Source organism: Bubalus kerabau, unplaced genomic scaffold, assembly GCF_029407905.1.
Source record: "Bubalus kerabau isolate K-KA32 ecotype Philippines breed swamp buffalo unplaced genomic scaffold, PCC_UOA_SB_1v2 scaffold_38, whole genome shotgun sequence".
Lineage (NCBI taxonomy): Eukaryota > Metazoa > Chordata > Mammalia > Artiodactyla > Bovidae > Bubalus > Bubalus kerabau.
Window position 1 is genome coordinate 546,275 of NW_026577892.1, and position 7,243 is coordinate 553,517.

Genomic DNA, 7,243 nt, shown 5'->3' on the forward strand with positions numbered 1-7,243 from the left:
ACTGGAGTGGGTTGCCATTACCTTCTCCAGGGGATCTTCCCGACCCAGGGATCAAACCCGAGTCTCCTGCGGGCGGATGCCTTGCCATCTGAACCAGCACATTGCGAATTCCCTAGGCAAAATACAAAGAAAAGAGCTCGTGTGCTACTAAGTGGAAAGATGATTGAAGAAACAGAAGGTGTCCTTTGTTGGTATCTTGGAATCTTTCTTTAGTTTTCGTTGATTTTTACTCTTAAGGCTACTTGAACAAGGCAAGAGAGAAACCCCAGAACTGAAAAGCAATTGACTTTTTTGAAAGAAACCTGTGCAGGTTAAGCACTCTTCGTTTTTGAGAGATGGTGAAATGCAAAATCTTGATTCAACACATATGACTTTGGTGAACTTTATTTCAAATCTCCATGATGAACCCCTAAGGCGTCCAGGAAGAAAGGAGTAGAGCGGGAGACAAAAAGAGCAACCTTTCCCCTTGGTGCCATCCCAACCAGCTGCTTAGTTCCTTCATCTCATGGACTACCATCTGGGCTTATCTGGTTTGTCTGATTCTTGTTTCGGGGCCCGTTTCTAGTCACAAGGCTGTCAAGAGTGGGGTGGATGTTTGGGAGTGGGGGGAAGCCCTTCTTTCCATTCCACATGAGACCCAGTGGACAATCCAGGCCCTTGCTACTGCATTGAGTGTGCAGCAGAAATATCAACGGTGATGCTGTTTAACAATGCATATTCCTGGAATCCACTCCTTTGGCTACTGACTGTGTGTGGTGGTGGTCTGGAACCTATATCTGGAAGCTTTCTTTATGATTGCAAATGACACCAAAGTCTGAGGACGATGGAAGATCTTCACATTTCTGCAAGAGCCACAAACCTCCAGAAGGAACCACAAGACTTGCTTGAAATGGTCAAGGTATAAGTATTGGACTAAAGGTTGGAAGGTCTCCACCTTTTCTATGGAAATCAAAATATCTTTCTTTGAAGTGAAAATGGATCATACTCAACGTTCACGTTCTTGTAGAGCTTTTGAGAAGCCCTAAATTGTAGAAATCTGCTGTACGAGTTCCTTGAAAGCAAGAACCTAAATTGTAGAAATCTGCTGTACGAGTTCCTTGAAAGCAATAACCTATATTTATGGATATGTCTTAGTGCCTTAGATTGTGCCTTGATTATAGTGTACACGTCAACCCAGGAAATAAAGAATTGAATCGCCAAATATACAAAGAGATCAAAAGTGCCGAGCCAAGTGACACCTTGAGGCTTCCAAGAACTTTTCTGTCTTTCACACACTAAGTAAATCCTGAGCACCTACGATGAGCTGGGAGGCATGTAATAAGTTTCTGGAACTAGAAGGCGGAGAGAAGCAGACACAGAGTTCCTGCTTTCACTGAGACGAATCTAATGATACATCACAGGCAGATCCTTGGAGAACTTGTCGAGGGGCCTCTACCCTCACCAAAACCTGGGTGTCAGGGAAGGCTTTTCAGAGTATCCATTGCGTTGAGGTCCATAGGTGGAACCTACGTAAACCAGGGTTGAGATGCAGGAAGAATTTCAGGCAGGGAAAACAGCATCCTGGAAGTCTACGTGACCAGGGAAACTTAGGACGTTCAAGAAATGAAAATGCCCTATGGGATGGAAGCCAAAGAGTGCAGAGGGCATTCCAGGGAAAAGACATCAGAGACTAACGTGGGGAACAAGCATGAAGGGATGTGATCATATATTCAATATGATGGGAAAATACAAGAGCAGTTGGGGCAGGGAGATGATAGAATTTCTCTGCATTTCCTAAATGTCGTCTTGCTCCATAACACTAATGTTTGGAGCGACTCAACTCCAAGTTACAAGGAGGGACCACTTCCACGAGTTCGAATAGTCCTCATTGCAAAGTCTGTCAATAACGAATGCTAGAGAAGATGTGGACCAAAGGGAACTCCACTCCACAAGCAGATTGTGTGGGTGAATTCTCTAAGAAATTAAGGGAAAGAGTGCTACATCTTGTTTATTGTATTGTGTTTGGGGGGAACTATTTTGGAATTAGAGGAGCCCATTCCTCAGTGTATGATTTCCAAACTAGGCAAGTATAATTACAGTCTGATAAGATGTAACTCAAATAACTTCTGAATGTTAATTGATTTTGAAAGAGGAAATAATCTTGCAAGAGAAATATAGACAAACAGGAAAAGCATAGTTGTCAATATATTAACCTAGAGATGCTACAAATATTGTTTAAGAAATATGAAAGTTTCATGGAGTATTTCTCATGAAGGAATTATTTCCTCTTAAAAGTCAAAAGGGCTTCCCTGGTGGCTCAGAGGTTAAAGCATCTGCCTGCAATGCAGAAGACCTGGGTTTGATCCCTGAGTCAGAAAGATCCCCTGGAGAAGGAAATGGCAACCCACTCCAGTATTCTTGCCTGGAGAATCCCATGGATGGAGGAGCCTGGTGGGCTACAGTCCACTGGGTCGCGAAGAGTCAGATACTACTGAGCAACTTAACTAACTTAACAGTCAAAAAGGATCATGAGTCCACTCATAAAAATGATTTGTTCTTCAGTTTTATCATGAATTACCTGACTAAAGGATGATTATGTATTGTATTATTCCTTCAAAATTATAGCACATTGTTCACTTTCCAGATTTTTTTTAATTGATATTTATTTAACATTGACTCTGTGCCAGCACTGCAAAGCCCACCCACACACCCTACACCAATTTTGTGACTTCATTAGAAACCACTTAATCAAGCAAATTCTATAGTTGCCTCTATTTTACATCCTAAATCGGCACATTATATGTCGCCCTACTTAACACTATTAAGATTATCTCTTTTTTAAAAATTCTTGATAAATATAATTCCTGGCTTCCTCACAAAATAATTTACATTATATAAAAACTGGAACTTTGTCTAATTTATCACTGTATTCTTAGCTCTTCGAGGAATATTAGTACTAGATATTCAAAAGACTTGTATTAAATGAAAATGATTTCAGTGGGTCTCAAAAGAACTTGTCTTTAAAGGGCATTGGTGTGGGGAGCTGCCCGTCAGAACGGGGTCCTTTGTCCGAAGGACACAGCTCTGGGAGCTGCCTCAGTCCTTGAGGGTTTGCTTGCAAACATAGCTCTCTGTCCCGCCACCCCAGAGATTAGGCGCTTATTTACTGCAGGCACCTGGAGTTCTGTGCAAACTTCTCACTCACAGAGAAATATTATCTGGTGTAAGAAATAATAACAGGGTGCCATTCCCATGCTCTCAAGATTTCTTGTGACTGTTTGTAAGATGTGTAGGTCAAACAAAGAAAATGTTAACTGTCTTGTCTTTCTCACGCTCTTCTGTATAAATGTGAGATGCTGAATAAAGTTGGTGTCAGACTGCGTCCCTTCGTGGAGACGTGTCTGAACCTCTCGACCCCATCTTTGTTGGAGATTTCTCTTGCTTTCGTTTCTTTTCTCAGCCCCGCCGTGCACGTTCTCGGGACCTGATCGACTTTGCCGTCTAGCACCGGCACATTGGTGCCATTTAAAGTAGATATTAGGTTTCCATTTTCTCATCAATGATTCGTTTCATTGGTTTTGTCATTTCAGATAACTTTCTTGAACATCAGATCATGGAAGATAGAAATAATGTTACTGAATTTATCCTCTTAGAACTTTCTATGGACAAGAAAGTCCAGATCCTCTGCTTTTTATTTTTCTTATTCTGTTACCTGGCTATTTGGTTGGGGAATTTGATCATTGTGATTTCTATTACATGCAGTCAGCTAATCACCCAGCCCATGTACTTCTTCCTTAACTGCCTTGCACTCTCAGATCTCTTCTACACCTCCACTGTGACACCCAAACTCATGACTGACTTACTGATGGAAAAAAGGCCATTTCCTATAAAAACTGCATGACACAGCTTTTCACCACCTACTTCTTTGGGGAGGGGGGAATGAGGTCTTCACCCTCACAGGGATGGCCTGTGACTGCTATGTGGTCATCAGCAAACCTCTCCACGACGCCATCACCATGAACAGGCAAAAACGTCACTCAATTCTCATAGCGTCGTGTGCAGGGGGACTTCTTCATTCTCTTGGTCTCTTTCTTCTTGCGATTGTTTCACCTTTCTGTGGCCCCAGTGAAATAGACCACTATTTCTGTGATGCATATCTTTTGTTGAAACTAGCCTGCACTGATACACACAAAATTGGCTTTTTTGTCATTGCCAATTCTGGCTTGATGGGACTGGTGCTCTTTGTGGTTTTGATGGCCTCCTACATTTTGATTCTGTATAATGTGTGCACATATTCTGCAGAAAGCCACCATAAAGCACTTTCCACCTGTAGTTCCCACATCACAGTCCGTGATCCTCTTTTTCACACCTGTCATCTTTGTTTACATTAGACCTGCCACAACATTACCAGAGGATAAAGTGTTTACGCTCTTCTACACAATTATTGTCCCCATGCTCAACCCGCTTATCTACACACTTAGAAACATGGAGATGAAAAATTCCATAAGAAGAGTTTGGTGCAATAAAAGGTTCTGGGAAAGGAGCTTAATGATCTGAAGGTCATTCATCTCTGACGCCAGTGACTGTCTTCTCATCACTCCCTCTGTTGCTGAGTCTCTCCTGCTAATGGGAACATCAGGCAGAATGTGTAAAAGCCAAGCCTCCAACAACAGCTTGCCTTCAGTGGTTCCTTCTTTATTTTCCTCTCAATGCGTTTTCCTTGATTTCACTTTTCACTAATAATCCCCTTTGTTTAAAAAAAAAGAAAAGGAAACTTTTTACAGAGTAAAAACACACTGAAAAATCTGGAGGGAGAGTGATCCTGCCTGTATTGAAGGCTAAACCTGGGGGAGACTTCGCTCTCAAAATACTTGGCCTCAAGGTATAAAAGGTAATAATATGTTACAAGGTAAAAGACAGTTAAAGAATCCACCTGCTAATGCAGGAGACACATGTTCAATCCTTGGGCCAGGAAGATCCTCTGGAGAAGGAAATGGCTACCCACTCCAGTGTTTTTGCCTGGGAAATCCCATGGAGAGAGGAATCTGGTGGGCTACAGCCCATGGGGATGCAAAACAGCTGGACATGATTCAGCGACTAAACAAAAACAAAAAGGCAGTTATAGGAAAATAAGAACAATCACATACTGCAAACTCCTTTCAGAACTATATACCTAGCCTCGTATCCTACAACTCTAGATTTCTTTTAATCAAGTACCTAGAGATTTTTTTGTGTGTATTTGTGAACTGCTATTATTTTACTTAAGTGAAAAGAATATATAGATCTAAATACAACATAGTGTAAAGTCCAGCCTTATAGTCGACATGGCAAGTCTTACAGTCTGAAAAGCAAGTCACTGTGTGATCTGTTTGTGAAGTAACATTGTAAGTATTGGGGGAAATGTATGTGTATGTGTGTGTATATATATATATATATATATATATACAAACTCATGCTATTTGAACTGGGTTTGACATTAAGTATACATGATCAAGGAATAAATAAACTACAACTGACTTTGCTACAAAAAAGAAGAAAATATAAATCCTTTAGTTCCTCAAAACAGATGATTTATCTCAAAGTAAAAGACTTTCACTTACTATCTAAATTCAAGTGTAGAATAATCCTAAAATAATATTTGACAAAATATAGATCAGACTCAGTGATGGGAATATATATATATATATATATATATATTCTGCTGCTGTGCTTAGGTGTTTCTGACTCTGTGGCCACATGGACTGTAGCCCACCAGGCTTCTCTGTCCATGGGGATTCTCCAGACACAAATATCGGAGTGGGTTGCCATGTTCTCCTCCAGGGGATCTTCCCAAGCCAGGGACTGAACCCAGGTCTCCCACATTGCAGGCAGACTCTTTACCAACTGAGCCATCAGGGAAGCCCAAGTATACTGGAGTGGGTAGCCTATCTCTTCCCCAGGGGATTTTCCCGACCCAGGAATCAACCAGGGGTCTCCTGCATTGCAGGTGGATTCTTTACCAGTTGAGCTACCAGGGAAGTCTAATGTGTATACATCCATACCTATAGGATTTTCATGATTTTCTAGGGCAAAGTATACATTTTGTTTGAAATACATTTTTAAGATTGCTGCATTTTCTTATGAAAATGTGCATAGTTTTGGATATAAAATGTAACTATTAATAGTATAGATTTGTATTCTATATAATGAGTTAAACTATATTTAATACTATAGATTTATTTTAGGTAATAGGATATTTTCTAATGTTTCTCTCTCAAATAATGTAATATTTTTTAGAATTAATAGGACAGATGATGGATTTTAAAGAATCATATTATTACTATGTCATAAAAATGTTGTTAACTGTTCTCCACACAAAGATAGGCCATATTAATATTTGGCTATATTATGTGTGTGTCTCCTTCAGAATTTTCCACAGTTTATTGTGACTCACACAGTCAAAGGCTATGGCATAGTCAATAAAGCAGAAATAGACGTTTTTCTGGAACTCTCTTGCTTTTTCGATGATCCAGCAGGTGTTGGCAATTTGACCTCTGGTTCCTCTGTCTTTTCTAAAACCAGCTTGAACATCTGGAAGTTCTTGGTGCACGTATTGCTGAAGCCTGGCTTGGAGAATTTTGAGCATTACTTTACGAGCAACAAAGATCTGTCTAGTCAAAGCTATAGTTTTTCCAGCAGTCATGTATGGATGTGAGAGTTGGACTATAAAGAAAGCTGAGGGCCGAAGGATTGATGCTTTTGAACTGTGGTGTTGGAGAAGACTCTTGAGAGTCCCTTGGACTGCAAGGAGATCCAACCAGTCCATCCTAAAGGAGATCAGTCCTGGGTGTCCATTGGAAGGACTGATGTTGAAGCTAAAACTCCAACACTTTGGCCACCTGATGAGAAGAGCTGACGCATTTGAAAAGACCCTGATGCTTGGAAAGGTTGAGGGGAGGAGGAGAAGGGGACAACAGAGGATGAGATGGCTGGATGGCATCACGGACTCAACGGACATGGGTTTGGGTGGACTCCGGGAGTTGGTGACGGGACGGGGAGGCCTGGTGTGCTGCAGTACATGGGGTCTCAAAGAGTCAGACACGACTGAGGGCCTGAACTGAACTGAATATGTATGTGTCTTATTTTTGTACTTGCAAGATACTTTGCAAATATTATTTTGCATATTTTGCTGAATATTTAAATGTCAAAAAAGAATGGTGTTTCAGAATTGTAAATAATAATCTTAAGGAGGCAGAAGTTATCAAAGTAACTGAATGAATATGTT